This window comes from Hippoglossus hippoglossus, chromosome 1 (genome assembly GCF_009819705.1).
Source record: "Hippoglossus hippoglossus isolate fHipHip1 chromosome 1, fHipHip1.pri, whole genome shotgun sequence".
Taxonomy (NCBI): domain Eukaryota; kingdom Metazoa; phylum Chordata; class Actinopteri; order Pleuronectiformes; family Pleuronectidae; genus Hippoglossus; species Hippoglossus hippoglossus.
In genome coordinates, this window is record NC_047151.1 from 26,316,645 (window position 1) to 26,337,199 (window position 20,555).

The 20,555-nt window shown below is 45.4% G+C and overlaps 1 long non-coding RNA gene across 1 annotated transcript; it reads left to right on the forward strand.

Annotated features, from left to right (window-relative positions):
• The first annotated feature begins 11,883 nt into the window (after positions 1 to 11,883).
• Positions 11,884 to 14,368, forward strand: LOC117759602. The gene is made up of 3 exons (XR_004613520.1): positions 11,884 to 12,000; positions 13,196 to 13,410; positions 13,448 to 14,368. It is a non-coding gene; the product is annotated as an uncharacterized LOC117759602 (long non-coding RNA).
• The last annotated feature ends 6,187 nt before the right edge of the window (positions 14,369 to 20,555 follow it).

A 20,555-nucleotide genomic window follows, 5' to 3' on the forward strand; every position in this document is an offset into this window, starting at 1 on the left:
TTAGCTGTAATACCGTCCTCGGGGAGTTTGTGCTGGAGGGAAAGCAGACTGCAGTGTTATAAATACTTTAAGCTCTGAGTGGAGATCTGAGAAGCTCTGCAGGGAAACAAGGCAGGACAGAACTCAACAGTTTCCTGGATCATCAGCTCAGGCCAGGGGGGGGTGTTCCAACATGCACAGTAGGAGAGATGTTAGTTCAAATGAGAACTGATTCAGTTCACTTCATCATATATGTACAAGTAGGTCAAAGGAAATGATTCTTTTTGGTTTGGTCTAGTTCAGGTTGGTCTGACTTAGTTCTGTCATTTGAACAGAACATTTAAACATTGGTTTGAAAACTAGAATAACAGTAGAGAGAATACTTCAGCAAGGCCCAACAGTTTTCAGCAAGATCCATGAATTATTCCCTGAGAAAAGAGGGAAATGTTAAATGTTCCATGATTTCCTGACACATACTACATCCATTAACCGAGTTTTATCTTATTTTTGTGTAATCTTGATCACAAAGAAACAAACAGAGGTGAAAACATAACCTCCTTTGAGCTAAAGATGCTTTATGATCAAAGTTTCCAGCTCCCAACACTTTACACAAACTGTATTCACGCTCACTTTGTTGCCCATTAAAAATAACTGCACACACTTACCCTCCCAGTCAGTTGCAACAATCAGCTCATTTAACTCCACTTTTACAGGAACGATGAAAGCCAGCGGACGGATGAGGCAGTTTCACTGTAAAATCCACCTCTAATTATCCCCGCTGAGCGTTAAACACTGTTAAACACAAACAAAACCAACAGACCGACGGTTTAACACTGTTCAACGCTGACTAACAAAGAGACGGGAGGATAAAGTCACAGTCGTGGGCTCTGACTCGGTGCTCATTCATGTATATATGTAAATTCTTTAGTTTTTCAGAGGTTGCAGAGTTGACAGATTTGCATTATCGCTCAAAGTTTTCATCACTTTCTACAATGAGCTCCAAAAAAAGCTATTTTCTTCACGACTCTTTTTTAAAACATGAAAAATCTCTGGATGAGACTTTTGTCGTCAGTGTGTCCCAAGAAGAAAACAACAATTGGATAATATGTGTGTTGCAGTGACAGTTTCCAAACACTGAGAACAGTGAATCTGAGACCACTCAGGGGTCCTGACCCCCCCGACGGTGCAGAAACACAGGTGGTCCCTTCTCTTCCTCCCACCTTCGCCTGTGAGCAGTCCTGATGATGGATGTCTGACAGGTTGAAGCTGGAGGCTTCAGCTGCAGCTTGAACTCCTCACCGCTGCATACTGTGGCTTCTATTAGTTAAGGCTAAGTATGTGGGGGTCACTCACGGATACAATTACACCAAATCACAGTCTGCACACTGATATGCTTGCAACAGCTGAAAAAGAATTGGAAGATACAAAAAATGCACGATATTTCTCATCAGTTTTTCACGTCTCCGAGACAAAATCTAAAAATCGGACCCTCTAATAGTTAGAACACGAATTCTCTGACACATAACATTATGTTTCATTATGAGCAGATAAAAACAGGAACAGTCAAAAAGACGAGTTGTGATGATGTCATTACGTTTGTGTCTCAAAACCTAAAGAAAGTACAATGTTCAAATAACTTTAATGCAGTATTTTGCACGTTTCTATATTTAGAAATAATTTATTATGTTTTATGTGTTTATTTCTCAAAACGTATTTTACACAATTTCAGTACTTTTATCATTTATCAATGTTTATTGACTCATAAAACCTTTTAGCTTAGGCTGCACAAAGATTAGTGATGTGAAGATACTCAGAGAAATGACACCGCAAGAAGTAAAACTACAGATGTAGACACTGGCGGATCATTTTCTACTGTAGAGGTCACAGGTCGTGCATTTGTCTTCTTCTTGAACGTGGTTTCTCACGGAACTACAGCCCGACTCTCTCTCTACTCACAGACCTGCAGGAGAAAGCTGGAGACTAGACCTGGTTAACAAGAGCCACCTGTTGAACGGAGGAGGTGCAAGTGGAAAACAGAGCAGGAGACGTTAAAGAGGAAAAGCAGCAGAAAGTCTGATCTTTTCTAATGAACCAAAACTAACATCTTAATACCGATAGTCTGTAAAAAACCACGGATGGGCTGAGGGGGGGGGGGGTCAGAAGATTTACAGTTGAGCAGATAGAGACAGTATCAGCGCAGCGTCGTGAGGCCTCCTGCATTCCAGCTCCGCACTTATGTAACTGATGCAGAGGGGAAATTGGAGGGCGGGGCCGGCGTGGCAGGGGGAGGGTAATGATGACTGGATGTTATGAGCCTATGAAGACAGTTTAAAGGCTGTTTAATTTAGGTTGTGGGGGGGGGGGGGGGTTTGAAGGCCGAGCCTCGAGGCTGACAGTTGTTCTCAGGGTTCGACTAAACCGAAACCTTTTTTCTCGCAGATTAGAAACAGGAAGCGGCGCCGAGTTCTGAGGCGGCGCTCGCCTAATTACATCCACATGACCCCTGACCGCGCTCATCAGAGGTAGACGGCGCTGAGGGGGGGGCGAAGAAAAGAGAAGGAAAACAGGTAAGAGCCCACGAGGGGAAGTTTATGGAAAGAAAGAAAAGTGGAGGTTATATAAAAATGTGCTTGACAGATGGAGAAAATCCACAAAGATATGAATCTGTAAAATCGACAGTTTCTAGATCTACACTCAAGCAGTGCTGCATAAACAGAGACTACGGGACGGCACGAGAGAGAGAGAGAGAGAGAGAGAGAGACAGAGAGAGAGACAGACAGGGAGAGAGAGAGAGAGAGAGAGAGAGAGAGAGAGAGAGAGAGAGAGAGAGAGAGAGAGAGAGAGAGAGAGAGAGAGAGAGACAGGGAGAGAGAGAGAGAGACAGGGAGAGAGAGAGAGAGAGAGAGAGAGAGAGAGAGAGAGAGAGAGCCAACAAACCTTTTATATAACCTCCAATGTAAGCAACAGCATTTCTACAGCTGCAGAGTGTGTGTGTGTGTGTGTGTGTGTGTGTGTGTGTGTGTGTGTGTGTGTGTGTGTGTGTGTGTGTGTGTTAGCTAATGGAGACACACTCAGGTCATGTATGTCGGCCTCACATTGCAGTTGTTTTTTTCTTTTTCTCACTGATTGTTTCTTGGCGCGTTGGTGAACACAGGGTTAGTCGGAGACGGAAAAAGACGCAGCGTTCACCAAAAAAAAAGTTGCATGAGTTTTTAAAGGATTCGTTGCAATATGTTAAAAATGAAACATACTGTTGGATCGGTCCGAGAATTGAAGTCACATTTGTATTTATCTGATTTTTAGAGAATTTTACAATTAGAGGCTCTTTCTCAGATGCAGGTGACATTATCGTTTACCCTTGATAAGACTTAACAGCTTCTTTTATCCGTCGAGCAGCCGTCACACATGCACCGAGCTCCAGAGGCTCTCAGCGGGTTCTCCGACTTCCTCCCGCTGGCCCCCTGGTACGAAGCCTGCAGACACCCTGGAGGAGCTGATGTGAGAGCACGGCAGGAGATCCTCTGCAGGATTGACTGTGAGTGAGTGTTGATGACATTTCTGACAGCAACAGACGGAAAAAATAAATAAAGAATAGAAAAGAAATCAAATGTATCTGGATGAAAGAGATGGAAAGGTGAGTTTGTGGTGATGAGAGCTGATGCTGGTGTCGATGTGCTGCAAACAAAAAACACAGGTTCTCCACAGAGTCCTGTCTGTGTGAATGTGAACGTTAGCTATCGGCTCCTCAAGGCGAGAAATGTGCTTTGTGAGGTCACACTGACCTTGACCTTTGACCTTTGATCACCAAAATCAAATCAGTTCATCCTTGAGTCCAAGTGAATATTTGTACCAAATTTGATGAAATTCCGTCGAAGCATTCTTGAGACATCGTTCTCATGGGGACGGATGAACAACCTGAAAACACACAGGTTGACTTTGTCAATTGAAATCATAATTATGACTTGAATTAAAATCACTGTAAATGAAATGAAACCATCACAGAACAAAACATATTTCAACTCCCTCTCTGTCCTTTTCTCACACTTATACCAAAGTGTCTCCATTTGTCCGTCATCGCTCACTCCTCCGTGTTTCCCCTGTAAAAGCTTCACTCCCTAATAATTGGCTGAAGGGCTCAGGAGAGCACTGCTGCCGGGGGGGAGGGGGGGGGGGGGTACATGGCACAGCCAGACACCGCTCCTCGCTCTGCTGGCTTCACTTCATCTCATCCACGAAGATCACGAGTCGAGCAGAGACGAGCGGATTCAGGTGGAATACTGTCTCGGAGGACAGAAATCTGGAATCTGCTCACACTCAACAACCGACAGGTCGATTTGTCTGCATCAGTCAGTCAAAGATTCTCTGTTGATGAGTCAAAGAGTTGAGTTTAACTTCTTGAATTCTCTAAAACAGTCAGAAGCCGTATAACACGTCACTTTGGTAGCTACGTTAGCTACGTTAGCTACGTGAGCAGAACGCGAACACAACATGTTCTCACACTTCACTCTCCTCCCTCTGTTAGTCCCGCCCCCTTAACCAATCATATTGTGAGAAAGGTAAGGACTCTCTGAACGGACCAATCAGATAAATGGAACACCTGCAGTTCGTTAGTCGGTCTCACCTCCTGTTGAAGGATGTTTTCAACCAAACTATAGAAAAGTAAGTTCTTAAAGTAACGTAAAATACCTGTTTACAGTGACGTAACGTTCAGTGTGGCAACGATAAGACGTCTACAGCTATATATATACATTTTATTTATTTATTTTTAGGGCTTTTATACTATGTATAACTTCACCCCAGAGATAAACTATACATAGTATACAAGCCCAAAGGTTTTTATACTTTTTATATCTTAACTCTAGGGCTTTTATTCTATGTATAGTTTAAATACACATGTGAATAGTGTTTCTGGAGATAGATATATATATATATATATACGTTCCACTTAAAGACAGACAGAGATTTCTGGAATTATTGGATTCTAACGAGGCTCTTTGTTTATTCTCTTCTCCAGAAGAACGTCTCAGAGGCCAGAGAATGAAAAAGCCTCTGAAACAATAGCAACATTTTGGGGTAATAATAAAGCTGGAAGATATTTTTTTAAAGCCTGAGCAAACTTGTCCAACGAGCCGATTAGTAACCGGATCCCAAACCGGCTGCCAGCGGCATCGAGCAGCATCAGCTCCTGACAGACGAGAGGCTCCAGGAACTAAGTCCACCACATGTTCTGGTCTGTCCTGATTACTTGTGAGTATTTGTGAAAAGTAACAATGATTAAGATACAGACTGGATATAAGAATAGCCCTGACACCTGTATTCTCTCAATTGACCAGCAGAGGGTGACTCCACTGGTTACAAAAGTAGATTTTGTAGAAGTCTATGAGGAAATGACTTGATTTATAACGTCAGTAAACATTTTCCTGAGAAGTTTACGCTCAGTGCTCCTGAATATTATAATGTCCTGGTTTACCTGCGTCTGTTCAGCAACACTGCACAGTCACTACATCTGGACAGTAGAAACCAGACCAGGGTTCTGTGCAGGATGTCTCCGGGGGGCAGAGGAACCTCCAGAAAAACAACAAGCACCCTCTCACTTTGACTTATCTTCCTATCAGAGGATGATTTAGTTGTTTCTGAGCCAGAGAATGCAGCTGACAGGGCGAATCCTCCAGGAGACGGAGGAGACGTCTCCTCTGATCCCGGATCTGCCCCGATGCTTCTCTCTGGGCTGCAGAACAAAACGCCGACGCCTGAACACTCGCCCCGAGTCACAGCTCGTATCTGCTGCCTGCACGGTGTCGGTGCGGAGCTGAGAGAGCGTGAGCTGATGAAAACATCTGTACGTGTGTGTGTGTGTGCTGCAGAGTGTGTACGGGTCCTGGGAGGATATCTATGCTTCAACAAATTAGGAGTCTGGTTTGACACAGAAAACAATCAGGCACAGTACGGTGTGCTGTTTTTATTTACATCATCCAACTGTGTTCTTAATCTTACAGCCTGTCAAGTGAAAGTCCCACTGGAAATCACCTGAACCCATTCCAGTGGCTGCTCCGTATCCCGAGCTGCCACCGCCACACCACCCTGCCCAGTGACCTGCTGCCGGCCTCCATCTAGTTATTTAGTTTTGGTTGCAAATGACAGAGTCTGAGTTCTGCTGAACACCCCCCCCCCCCCCCCCGTGATTTCCTGAGGAGCAGTGAGACCCGAGAAGCTGCTTCTGGACTCAAGAGTCTGCAAACACACATTGAAGTGTTGAAACATGAGCTAAAATATCCCAGATAGGAACACCGCCGCCTTGTTGCACATGTGGAGCCAGAGTGGAGCAACTGGGGGGTGGAGCCATGGTAGTGATTACACATGATCGACCAATCACGAGTCGATGTCAGCTGTCAATCATGACGTTTCACGTTGAAACCAACTTAACAGAAATATAAGCGCTCGAACAAAGATCAGTTTAATAAGAACTAACTAAAAGTACAAGAAAAATGTATTTGTCATGTACTTTTACTTAGTTTTTTATGGTCCGTGTCCTGTCCGTTAACAGAGAGGCTCGATTTATGGTCTGTACTGCAGCCAGCCACCAGGTGGCAGTCAAGATGCTTTGGCTTCACTTTACAGGAGCAGTGATTTCGTCCACCCTCAGGCTGTGGTCTTTACCTGCAGGTGAATGGAAACGTTAGAAATGAAAAGCAGCTCAGGAAACGTGTTGTTTGCATCTTGAATTAAAGCACTTTCTTTAGTAAGAAGAATTTTAAAAATAAACAACCTCCTGCATGAAACTCCCAGAGACCGAAGCCACTTCTCCTTCTGCCGCCTGTTACCTGAAGGAGGCAGAAACATTAACACTTAAACATCAGTGTGATAAAAACAACTTAAAACGACAACTTGGTCCATGTCCCGTCCACTAACAGGGAGGAGACGGGGTTAACGTCTGCAGCCAGCGACCCGTTGGTGGTGGAGACGCTTTGGCTTCACTTTTTGCGGTGCCCTCGTGTCGTCCATGTTTATTTTTACGGCCTGTGGTCGGGGACACATTCTGGGTTCGGCCTCTTATCCACCGATTCCTGGAGATTCTGCCTCGGACAGACTCAAGTGTCAGTTAAGAACAAATCTGCGTCTCGTGTTCCGCGGTTGACAGAAATGATTAAAAACCAACCTGTGGCCGTCATGACTATTCACTGCACAGTTTATGACCATCTGCTGAGGCGTCAGTGGGATATGAACTATTCTTAGCGCTCTCCACTAATGGGACATGAACACAACCAGTCTCCTGCATTAGAATACAGTTGTCATGGTTTTTCCCGCTGCTCTAATATTCACATCTGTTTTTGCCAGTGTGCATATTCACGCGTCGCTGCAGCTGCATGTATATTTCATGTGCGTACAGTGCACGCGGCTGTTTGCCTTTTCCTCGACGTGTCCTCGGATGTTTAAAGAGCTTTTTTGTTCGTGACTCATTGTCTCAGCTTCAGAAAAACAAGAGCAGGACATTCCTTGGTGTGTGGAGCTCGCGGCTGCGACACCTTGGTTCCTCCGCGGCTCCTCTGGCACCTGAACCGGAGAATCGGACGCAGCAGCTGGATCCTCACAGCTGGACGTGTTGTGGCGGTGGAAAGACGCTGTGGTTGTATTTTGAAGATATGTGTGTTTTAGTTTTTCACCCTGTACTTGTTGTATTGTGGTTCATGTCCACACACCCTGTAGTTACGGTGACTCCTCATGGTTTCAGCCCAGTTACAGTCCCAGTGCACATGTGCTCCTGGAGTTTAACAGTCACCTTGAGTCAATTTATTACATGTTCACTGTGGTGGTTGAAAGAGAAGCTGGATTACAACTGGGAAACATTTGGCAGCTGCACCGGGTTCATTAAATATTAGTATAGAGTAGAACATGGTGAGGAAATTTGTACAATCAAGGAATAAAGGAAGAGTTAGACGGGAAGTTTGATCAATATATGTTTTACAAATATGAATCTTTGACAAGCAGCTGTTTAGTTTAGTGTAAGAAAAACCTTCAAGGCTCATTAATTAGAATGTCACGTTTTATTAGGTTGACTTCAAGACTTGACTTTGTCCAACGCAAAAACAAACCAACTCCTGCAGCTCCATGTTTAAAAGACAGATGTGAGAGTGTGACATGCATCGTCTCACTCTCATCAACAAGTCTAAACACGTCAAACAATCACTTTAACTACAGCAACATAGCTTCTGCTTTATTCTTTTAACTCGTGGACGTATCGTCAAAGTCGTCGTCATTTCGTCTCGAGGTTTTTCACTGCGTCCGTTTCTTTGCTTCATTGTCAGCACTGTGGGGAGGATCCGGATCATTTTCACCATTTTCCCTGCCGAGAATAATCATGAATCTTGATGACAAAGATCCGGCTCATTTAGAGGAGCGGTGTCTCTGAGCGTGCAGCTTGATTGATTGTCAGGAGGCTGTTGGGCCTGAGTGAAGACCTGGATAAAGGAGCAGATCCAGGATTTTCTTGTGAGATACGTTTAGTTTTTTGGTCATTTCTCATCAATTTCTCAGAGATTTTCATGGATCTTGATGGAGGTTTACAGCAATGATATTTATCCAAATAAAATTCTGTATCAATAGTGAATTTAAATGTGGTTTTATAACTCTTATGTGTTGGTTGAGGTTTGTGCTCTACTGAGTTTCTTTCCAGCTTTAGTTTTCCTCACTTTGTTCACACACCTACTTTAAGTTATGTTTTATCAAATGAGCTCAAATTACCCGACACACTTTGGGTGCAATTACTTTTTTCCAACAAAGGAAAGAGGTCGATTTTTAAGGGAACTTCAGGATAACAGGGAACTCAGAAGCACCAGAAGGTTAAACCGAGGCCTAACTACACACATTTACCCAGCATTCCTCTAACTGGTTAACGTGGTTACGATTAAAAAGTCCTGAACAAAGCTGCTGAAACACAACCAAGCTTCTGATCAAACTTTGCGAGTGAGAACATTATTCAGTGTGAAACCCGTCTCTGTGCACCAGGAGCGTGTGAACGTCGTCAGTTCAAAGTCGATCTGGATCAACGTGACGCTGAGTGATGCGTCCTAATGAGCTGGGATCCTGTGCGCTGCAGTGCTGCCCTCTAGTGAGGTGATGAGTGGATGATGCAAACCACCGCAATCAAGTAACATCTGCACACATCAGCTGAAACACACACACACACACACACACACAGGGGGGGGATAAAATTTTAAAATTAATTTATTATATGTCTTTGTCATAGAACTCATTACTTTTTGTTCCTGGTTAACATATACAGCCATTCATATAGAGAACACATTTTTTTTATTCATCATTTTCAATTAACTTAGAAATTTACACTCTTCTTTGTGACTGAACAGGAGAAAAATATCCTTTTTTCAAAAGTATCTTTTCTCATTTATACGTGTGTTTTTTCCCCCTGAGGGAAAAGGCCTTCCTCCTCCTCCTCCTCCTCCTCCTCCTCCTCCTCCTCCTCGTCACTCCCTGCTCTCTCTCTCTCTTCCATTTGGATGAACAGATGTGGAGGTAAGGGAACACCTGAACACACTGGCACAATGATGAACACGAGCAAAGGGCTGACGTGTACTGGGAGCTGAGCCACTGAACAACACACCCCATCGCTTCCTTCTCTCTCACCCACACACACCCACACACACACACAAACACACACACACACACACACTCTCTCTCACGCTGTTACACAATGACCCAACAAAACCATTTCAAAACCAAACACAAAATAATCAACAAACCCAGAAAACAACCCCAAACAATGATATAAAAAATAAAAAATTATGTGGCCATATACAATCATTATCAGTGCAGGGGGGACAGAGGGAGGCAGGGCACACAGGTTGTGTTAATGTTCGATGCCACAACACGTCGTGTGTTACGCTCATATGAAGCCATTGTGTCAGTAAGTAAAAGGAACAAGTGTAATTTCCTTCCTTTGTCCTTCGCTGACAGCTCTTACACACAAAGGCTTCCTCTTTACGGGCTACACCAGAACGTGGCTACTCAGGTAGGAGTGTGAGTGTGTGTGTGTGTGTGTCTGTGTGTTGGGCCTTTGTCTCAACAACAACGGACCACTTTCTCATAAACTCTCATTTAGGTCAATAAGTTCTGCAACCTGCTCTCTTTCAGAAAAAAGGAATCAAAAACGTCCAAAACCCTCGATGTCCCCTCACAGTGTGAAACCCGAATCTACTTCTTTTTGTTTTTAAACACAACAAAGTGTATAGAGAGTAAAGAGAGGGCTTTTACATCTGGCAACCCAGTGGGAGGGTGCAGGGGATTAGATGGCTACGGACCTGGCAACCGGCCCTGCTGCTTAATTGGCTGCAGACAGCACTCCGCCCCGGGGACATGAGGCCGGGTGGCAGCACCATGTCTGCTGCCAGTCATCTGTTGGTGAGTGTGTGTGTGTGTGTGTGTGTGTGTGTGTGTGAGCAACATGGCGTCCTGTGTCTGTTAGTCATTTGTCCTTTTTTCAAGGACTAGACAGACGTTAGGTGGAGGAGCTGTTTGCTATGTGCGATATGTGAGAGGATAAGCAGGGCGCCTCCTAGTGGTCGCTGTGTGACGACTGGCCAGTGTGTGTGTGTGTGTGTGTGTGTGTGTGTGTGTGGACCAGGCTTCACTAAGCAGCAGCAGCTTGTCAGAGTCAAATCACACAAGGTTTCAGTCTCAACCACCTGTTTCTGCAACGCACGTCTGTAGAGAAACACGTGAAAGTGAAACGTCTTCGAACATGAATCTTTAAGTCTGTTGGTTTTTTTCTCTTATAGTTTTATTCAGTTTCACGATCGAGAATCATTCGGATCTTTCATTTTTTGTAGTGTCATGATAGTTCACCGGTCTCTGACGCTGCTCAGCGAAGCCGTCCCACCACCACAAACAGAGCCTGAAACAATTATGATGAAACCCGGCGTCAATAAGCATGAAAAAATATAATTAATCCGAAAACCCTGCTTAAGAAACATGCATCGTCTGACAAGCAAACACTTCCATCTCCTGTCGAAACCAAAAATACACAAAAACATCATACATCCCCCACATGTATATATATATAATTATCTATGCATAAAACAAAAATACAAAGAAAACCACATCCCCCCCCGATAAGGTGCAATTCATAGTTTTACAGGCAGAAGAACTTTCTGCTTTTCAGCATGCAACTCAAATTTCTTCCCAAAAGTAAAGAAAAAGAATCAGCTTTTTCTTTTTTTGTAATGTTTTGACATCTTTGTCGATTTGGAGGAAAAAAACTAAACAGAGAGGACGTCAGTGAATACAAAATAAAAGCATGAAACCAGCACCGGTTTGTTGTGTGACAGACACACAACATTAAACAAAAGATGAGGAAAGAAATGGCATCTCTCTCTCTCTCTCTCTCTCTCTCTCTCTCTCTCTCTCTCTCTCTCTCTCTCTCTCTCTCTCTCTCTCTCTCTCTCTCTCTCTCTCTCTCTCTCTCGGGTCGGGTCTCTGGCCCAAACCGGTTCTCAGTGGCCCGAGCGACGACAAAAATGTTTTTTGGTCACACAATGGCGAGCCTTCATAGCCATCGCATAACAGCGAGGCCACAGACAGAGCAGCTACAGTGTCCGACTGTTTAACACGACCACAATCACACCACAGTTAAAAACAACAACACAGAGGCTGTACTGTGTGTGTGTGTGTGTGTGTGGGTGTTACGTAGTGTGCACCTATGTTTGTGAATGTGTGCGTTTGTAGTTATCTGCCATGTGGGAACTGAGGGAAATCAGTTATGAGTAAAAAAAAAAAAGAAAAAGGAGTTTATGTGACGGTGGTAAGGTCACGGGGGGGGAGGTGATGTCATCAACACAACAAACGAGTCACAGAGCGTAAACAAGGCGGACGCACCGCGGTCGGGAGTCGCCTTCACCGGCATCGAGGGAGGTAAGAGATCTGTGAGGTGGAGTCTCCTGTGGCAGTGGGCTGAGACAGTGCTTATGAGCTTACACACACACAGACACACACACACACACACACACACAGGTCGCCTTAAAAAGACATTAAATATCAAGCTGCCAAGTGGATAAAGTTACAAAAAAAAGTACAAAACAAAGTTAAACAGAAAACCAGAGACGCTCATCGCTCCTCCCTCCGTTCCTCAGACTTCCACCGAACAATATTCAAACTGAAAGTGAAAAAACCCCAGAAGAAAAAGACACGTCGATTGACTTCACATAAAAAGCATAAGTGCAAAAACAAAGGGAAAAAATAGAAGCGGCAGAGAGAGAAACGTGGGGGAGTCTGTGATTATAAGTAGCAGTCGCTCCCTCGTTCCGTCTCTGTTTCTGATTGCAGGGAATTCGAACCCCCTCTGGAGGCTCGCCCTCCTTCCCTCGCCCCCCTTCACTCCCTCTTCCTCCTCCTCCTCCTCCTCCTCCTCCTCCCTTCCTCTGCCTCTGTCTCGTTTCAGGCCGGCTGCCGCTCAGGGGCGTCGAGTTTCTGAGAACTGCAGGTAAAGGCTGAAGTTACAAAGTCACACACGAAGACACGAAAAAGGAATTGAAACACACCAAATGGCAAAGAGCGTGTGCGGCGGCCGGAGCACTAAGACCCGGATGTGACGCTGAACATCTGATTCCAACAACTGTCACCTCCTCCAACAACGTTACGTTCTCACCCCCGAGCAGATTTCCACGTGACATATTTGTTTTTATCAGTATTTAGTCTTAACTTTTGTGTGTTTGCATGAATTATCTGCATTCGCTCTCCCACTCGCCCTGAGGGACGAATGAAGTATTTTAATCATGGGAATAAATCATGTGGGTCTATAACTGTGATTCATTTAGTACGGGTCAGAATAACAATCCAGATAAAACTATTTTTGAGTCAATTTCACAGTACATTTCAAAAGTAGAAAATACCCTAAAATCTTCCTTATTACACATACACACTGTGAAGCTGAGCGGAGCATCTTCAAAAGTTCAAGATGGATAATCTCTAATATCCAGATCTGCGAGGAGAGTTCACTATGAGTCTAAAATGATCAATGACTGTTTGTTGTAGTGTTGATTCCAAACACGAACATCTGAGTTGTGGTTATTTCACAAAAGAGCTTTAGTGTTTTTTTCTCCACCAGAGGAAGGTGGCGTCTCGTTCTTCTGTGCAACAATAAAGATTTGGCAGTTGCTGAATCAGAGTTAGTTCACAGTCGGTGGGTTGTGGTGCCGCCCACACACAGTCCCACAGCACAGGAATAAAAGTGTCTGAGCTTTTAGAAAGGGTAAAAGTTTGACATTCTGGAAAGTTTATTCTCTCGCTGAGAATTAGATTAGAAGATTCATACCACTCACGACGCTGCTGCCAAGAACTTAGCTTCGCTCAGACTGGAACAATAAGTCGTCCGAACACAAGAGAATCTACCTCACAGCTCCTCTGAAGCTGAATAATCAAAATGTTCGGTCTCTGTTTTATATACGAACAAAAACAAAAGTGTAGAAACCACTAATTTGTCATTTCTCAGGGACGTGTATATGTCCTGGACTGTTTCCTGATCGGTACCATAGACTGTAAATACAGATATGACGACATGACAGCTCCTCAAAGGGAAGCCACAACATCTCCATCGCCCCCTGGTGGCTGGTTGGAGTACACGTCATTAACCTGGTCTCCTCCATGTTAGGATATGGGACAGGGACAAAACTAAAAACCTGGTTTCTGGTAAGTGAGATATTTTGGCTTGATTTTTGGACACAGGGAGGAAATGGAGATGCGTCGTCCATCTGTATTTAGAGTCATTGATCAGTTCCTTCCTTCTGAAATGCTGAACTGTTCCTTTAAAGTCCTAAAAAGCCTGAGGATATATATTTTATTATGATTGTTGCTTGTTCTGTCATGAATATTTAATGTTACAGAGAAACACTGGCTTCAGATTTTAAATTAAAAACGAGGCCTTGCTCAAATCACAACAATCAGCCACCTCACGGGAAACGCACAAATTAATAGAGACACATTGGACGCTCGACCCCTCCCTCCGGCTCCTGATGGCGTCGGATCTGCAGCCAGGTGTCGTCCTGTCTGCCCGCCCGACTTTTAGCACATGTATGTGTCGCTGTGTCCATCTGTCGCTGCGGCGCAACACCGACTTTCATCTTTTTTGATCTGCGCTGTCACGACATATGGACGCCTGGACCAGACTCGTCCCACATCCACCCCAGAGCCAACAATCTGTCCTCGAACACAGTCAGACGTGTTGTGACTCCTGATGTACAAACACATACGCTCACACAAACACACAAACACACACACACCTCCTTGATCTGCCGTTACAAACACACGTTCATCAGACAAAACCTGAAACATGTTAACAGACGAGGAATCGTGATTACAAATGTTTCCGTTATTTCAGAAGTATTTTCCAATGCGACTGTTCCACGAGTTGGTTTCTTTTCTGAGCAGAACTGAACTGCACCCAACTCGTTAAAAAGACCCATAAACAGAAGGAAGGTTTTAATTCTCACTGGAAGAATCCAACATGTTCAGATCTTCAGTTGAGCTTCCAACACTTTTCAATGTTCGAAAAGAGTCGGTTCAACCAATGTTAGGAAACAACAGGTGCAAACCACAGGATCGTCAGCATATATAGAGCGTGCGGCCGTCACAGAATTGCAGGGATTGAAACTTTACATTACTTTTTAGGGTCTTTCAGGTTCGGAGCTCACCTGGAGTCACCTGAGGAAAATAAAGAATCACTCTGCCCAAGTTTCCTCCAATGTTTCTGCCTCGATTACAATAAAATCTACAGAATGTGAGTGGAATTCTGTTTGTTAACTCGAAGCAGCACTAATTACACAACTATAAACTTGTTACAGCCGAGGGAACAGGGAGAATGTTTCTTTTTAGGGTCAACTGAGCCTTTTAATACAATTGGAAAGTATCTAAAAAGGAGGTTAAAGCTCTTGTTTTGGTGAAACTTGTGGTCAGCGACACCAATTTTTTCCCAATCAGCGGTGACACGTCATTGCAGCTGTCGCAGTTAATGTGATTGTGGAATGTGGATGATTTCCGTGAGTTAAACGTAGAGAATCAACTTGTTTACAGCAGAGAGAACAGCAGCTTTCTGCTCCTGCAGAACTGAGAAGTGACCCCAGCAGAACGACTCTTTTTCCTGCCACCCTCCTCTCCTTGATTTCCTGCCTGCTGCTAATGTTTCTTGGAAAAGATCAATTGCTGGAAGCCACGGGGGGTGGGGGGGGGGGGGGGTGAAGGCACGTAGACGAGCAGCCAGTCAGCTGCTCCGTAAGCACAACAGATGGGGGGGCAACACAGCCCTGCAGAAACACATCTGTACACAAGACACACACATGTGCAGAATGCTTCACATGTCAGACACAATGTGTGTGTGTGTGTGTGCGTTTGTGCTGAAAGGACGAGTGGACCAACGATGCTGATCATTTCAGCCTGATGTTTAACTCTGTATCTTTGAATGAGTCTAGTTTTGCGATAGATTAAATGATCATCAGTGATTTTACACGTGAAGATTAGTTTGAAAACTGTTGTTGAATTCCCTCTGAGGCAAGATGCTGCTGAGCTGCATGGTGCGAAATGGAGAATCCAGTTTATGGAGGTTGTGTGGACGGGACGATCCCTGCAAGGACCCTTGAGGCCAACATGTGCAGCAGTGACCCTAAACAACAGATACATTTTTGAACCTGCTGTTGAAATCCAGCAGTGAAGTGGATCCTGATAATGGCCTAAATCTACTGTGGCAGAAAACCTGCACAGAGAATAAGAATGTAAATATTTATTCAACACATCACAGCATTTCCTGTTGCTCATATTAACAACGAGCTGCATCCGTCCGCCTCCTCGACAGTTTAGCATTTCATACTCGGTTTATTTATGTATTGTATTTTCTCACCTGAAGCCTGCAGACGTGTTTACTGCGTTTTATTTGTTTGGCGAAAGCGTCTGAGAAAACCTGATGGAATTAAGGAGGCGGCTTGATCTTGGTTACAGGCTTCAGCTCTTTCCTTTCCCATATGTTACTGTCCTATTGATTTCATGAACGATCACGCACCAGTCCAGTGCTGCAATTACAGTCCGTCCACTCACGTGAACGTTGCAGGTTTGTTTCAGTGCTGAGTGCCCCCCCCCCCCATCGAGCCGGACGTAGCCCCTCCTCCTATCTGGATAAATCCATTACGAGCGCAGCGAGGTGGCACCAGCGCCGCTTCGGCCGGTCGACATCACAACCTCGTTTTCACTTAAACTGTCACCGGTTTATAGATTTTCTCTTTTACAAGGATGATGAGCGGCTCTCCTCATTCGCACGCTTCTTGTTTCATCACCAGCAAACGACTTTGCTTCATCAGAGTGAGAAATCAAAGCTGTTAGGTCAAACAGCTCCCCCCCCCCCCCCCCCCCCCCCCCCCTTCCTCTAACCTGTGTCATGACCACATTTCATCCACCGGGGACAGCGGTGGAAAGATTATTTCTGAAACGTGTTTTGTTTGGGATTCGAGTCTCCATTCATCAAGCCTTGGCTTCAATTCCTTTTTCTCTAGTTTTCCAGGCCAAAGAAAGAATCCTTCCCATTCATGTTTCACTCCTGGCTCACGTTGAAAGTGTTTTTCTGCTCCAGCAAATCGTCTGCTCGCTGTGATGAGCCGTTTAAATCGATGAAAACACAAACAAACTGTTAAGAAAAGAGAAGTGCGTGCTGGGTAACGGTGTCCGCTGCTTGTGTCGCTGCTCGCCGCTCCGCGCTGCTGTGACATTGACCGGAGATGATCTTTGTTTGTTTGTTTTTTTTACCTCGGTCGTGGTTGTGTAAGAAGAATTATTTGATTTCTCTGACCATCCTCCCTCTGTTCTCCCTCCCTCACTGCGCCTGCTATGTTGGTTGATGACCTCAGGCTGTTACGGATCTCAGGAATTCATCAGGAGAATCGTTGCCATGGCGATAACGGGGCAACAGGCTGAGTGAGGTAACCCTGATTTGTCTTTCAGCGGGCGAGACACCCTTATCTGGCATGAGTCACTGTCGCGCTCTCTCTCTCTCTCTCTGTCTCACACACACAGACAGACAGACACACACACACACACACAGACATGATTTTGAAAGTGCACAGCGTTCATACTGATATGCAAACACACACGAATGCTGTGGACCAGATGTGCAGCCCGAGTGCAGCCAGCTGAGAGTTGGGAGTAAACTCTGGTTAAATGCCTCTTGGCAGAGCTTAAACACAAACACACAGACGCCCCCACGCCTGATGGGATTGAACCGACACCCCTGCGGTCACACGGTCACATTTCTGAGATGACGTTCAGCTGCGAAGCACCAAGCTGTTTGTTTAGTTTTTTTCATATGGAAGCGTGTAAATGAGAGGCTGCGTTCATGTTCCATCAGAGTGACGGACAAAGTGTGTGTGTCTGTGGCCCCGAATCAGAGGGAGGCAGACACATTTTGTTTGTCTGTTGTTAGTCAAATTGTATACTTTGGTCAGTTTGTGTTAACTACCCTGCGAGAGGAGCATTTAAGTGATTTAAAGCTGGGGTTGGTAATCCTGGAAAAGCAAGAGCAGCCTAAACTTAGAAAATAATGCGATCGATACAGCCCACCCCCCCCCCCCCTATCGTCTCTGTCGTCACAGCCATGCAAGCTAAACACATGAACAAGAACTGCCTGACAACTTTTCCGTGACTCGCTTGCCAACATCGTCTCTGCTTCAGCGGTAGGTCTGTTAGTGACGGACAGGTCTGCCAGCCAATCATTTCATTTGGTCCGAATGAAATGATGCCCGTGTTGCTGCTATTTTCTTTTTCTATTTCGATGGCTATCTGGACGTCAACAAACTGAATCGACTGTGACTCACTCTCCACAATCCTATTCTATCCAAGCTGCAGAAATGTCCCATCGCTCCCTTTGCTTGTCACTGCCTCTGCCTCTCCGTCAGTATCGCCGCCCCTCCTCCTCCCCAGCATCCAGCTGCAGGCTCCGACGGGAGGGCTAAAGATATTAGCTCATCACTCATCATTACATCTATGTAATCATATCTGGGGGAGTGATGAAGTTGGAGGCAAGACACCAAACACTATGTTCTGCTTTAAACACGAGTTGTCTGACTGAAAGAAGATTAAAAAGGTCTCAGGAATAACCAACGCAGCCTTTGATGCCAAACCATTTAAATAACTGCCTGAAATTACATCTCTAGAAGGTGCTCTTCAACCCTGGACTCAGACATTTGGTACAAAATCTAGTTTAGGAACAAAAAGCGGGATTCATTCCTCTATGTTGTCGTCTCATGTCAAATCCTATTTAAAGCTTGTTCCTCTGAGCCCCTCTGGGTTTGGATTGAAGTTTGGCTCCCAGCACCAACACCAGACCTCGAACAGCTGCCGCAGCAGACCATGCTGCCGCCCGGGCAAACCGAGCAGCCCTGATGCAACTGTCATCGGCCTGTTGGCTAATCTGATTTTCCTACAGCCCCGACGGACTGAGGGACACAAACACCGACGCCAGATTTGCCAAACATTTGTCTTCAGGTTTTTAAAATATTCCCAGTCGCAGCTTTATCAACTATTTCTCCTCTGAACTTGTTATTCCTCTCGTGGATCCGTTCACCTTGAAACGGTGTCTAATCTGAAGCCGAGGTATCTGTGAGGCCCAGACAGGCGTCCAGGAAGCAGACGGAGGATTTCAGTCAATCTGCAATTAAAAGAGAAATCGTTGTGTTTTGCTGTTTTCGATCAGAGCTCCATGTTTTAGCTTTTGCTGTGATTTCCTTGCCCTTGACAGGAATGTAACCTGGCTTCCCCACTGGCCCTCAGCCCACGTGACCCACGCTCACAGAGGGAAAGTATGCTAACCCCATCGTGGACAATTCAGGGTGGGGAGTCAGGCATCCGGCCACAGCGGCAGCCGTCTGCGACAGGGGGAAGACAAGCGGCAGGAGCGCTCATGCCTACACGTTCAGACGATATAGTGATCTGTGGGCAGAGGGAAGGCATTGCCATGGTAACGGCTGCCCTGTCCTATAGAGACAGGGCGAGAGAAATGAGGCAGAGCGGAGATAAATACACCCCTATTGTTGAAATGGGGAATTCTTGCGAGGAATTAAGTGGAAATAGATACACACCAAAAATGTGTGAGAGCCAATGCAAATGAGTGTGTGTGTGTTGTGTGTGTGTGTGTGTGTGTGTGTGTGTGTGTGTGTGTGTGTGTGTGTGTGTGTGTGTGTGTGTGTGTGTGTGTGAGCGAGGGAAGCCGTTTCTTGAGAGAAAGGGTATGAAACGGAGGATAAAGTACGCCTTGTTAATGAGGATTAAACGAAAACACACACAGAGGACAAACAAATGAACAAACAAAAAAGAAGACACCAGCACAAAAAAAGAGGGAGAGACGACAGGAGAGAGACAGAAAAAGCTCTGGAAGAGTCAGTTTCAGAGAGTGGGCGATTGGCAGCTGAGGAGGAAGGAATATTTAACTGGGGGACCTGTTCTCGGCATTGACCTCATCTGAACGCTGCAGCTCCTCGCCTGATGTGAACCCGCCCACTCATCTTAACAACACCCATCCCGTCTCCCTTTTTCACATGCTTCAGTTTCCAAGGAAACAAAGTCATCTCGGCTCCGAGATAGACAGCGAGACGAAACCGGAGGGAGATCATTCCCCAGCTCCTCTCGAATTGTTCTCATCGGACAAACTAACGCTGGAGTTTCATCCGTCTCGCACACGCCATCGACAGGGCCGTGATTTATTCAGAGCTATCTGGGAGCGCCGGGGGAGCGCACACATTCTGCACACTCAACCCTGCAACATCCCTCGTGCGTCAGCAGACGCTGTGGGAAGAGGGAACGTCGAGAGCGTTCTCTGCTTTTCATCACCACTCTCTTCCTCCCTCGTTATCATCCTTTCTTTCTTTCCCCCGACTGTTTCTCTCTCTCTCTCTCTCTCTCCCCCTTCACACCCCAAAACCTCACAATAATGATATAAAGACACACACACACTTTCTTACAAACACTCAAACAGGTCTAAGGTGCATGTGGATGTGTGAAAACATGAACGAGCTGAAACATCTCCACGCAGTCGTTCACTTGGCGATGGGGACTCCAGCAGGGTTCAAATGCGGTTTATAATTTTCTACAAGACAAACATAATATCTGAACGTGGTTGTGGAAGGAGGTCACCGAATATGACAGGAAGACATCTGAAGGCGGGGGGGGAGGGGTGAAAAGGGAACATCAGCCTGCTTCGTAAACTTTAGTAAACACAGACAGAAACACAAACCAGTCCTTCACCCGCTAAGTTTTTCCTCTCCACAGGTTTCAAACGCCTGCAAATAATCCCTTGTTTTTCTTCTCAGCGTCCGTCTCGCTCAGACGGCAGGCCCGTCCAATCAGATCGGGCGAAGAAAGGGAGGACAGGGGTGGGGGGGACGAAAAGAGAGATAGCTTGACCCCTCCCCCAAAAAGGGAGGAATGAGGAAATCTATGGTTTTGTTTATCCAGTGGTTGTATCCTCTATATGCTCTCATCGTAAATCCATGGTGGATGTGATTCAGTGTTCCCTTTTTTAACCCCCCCCAAAAAAAAGA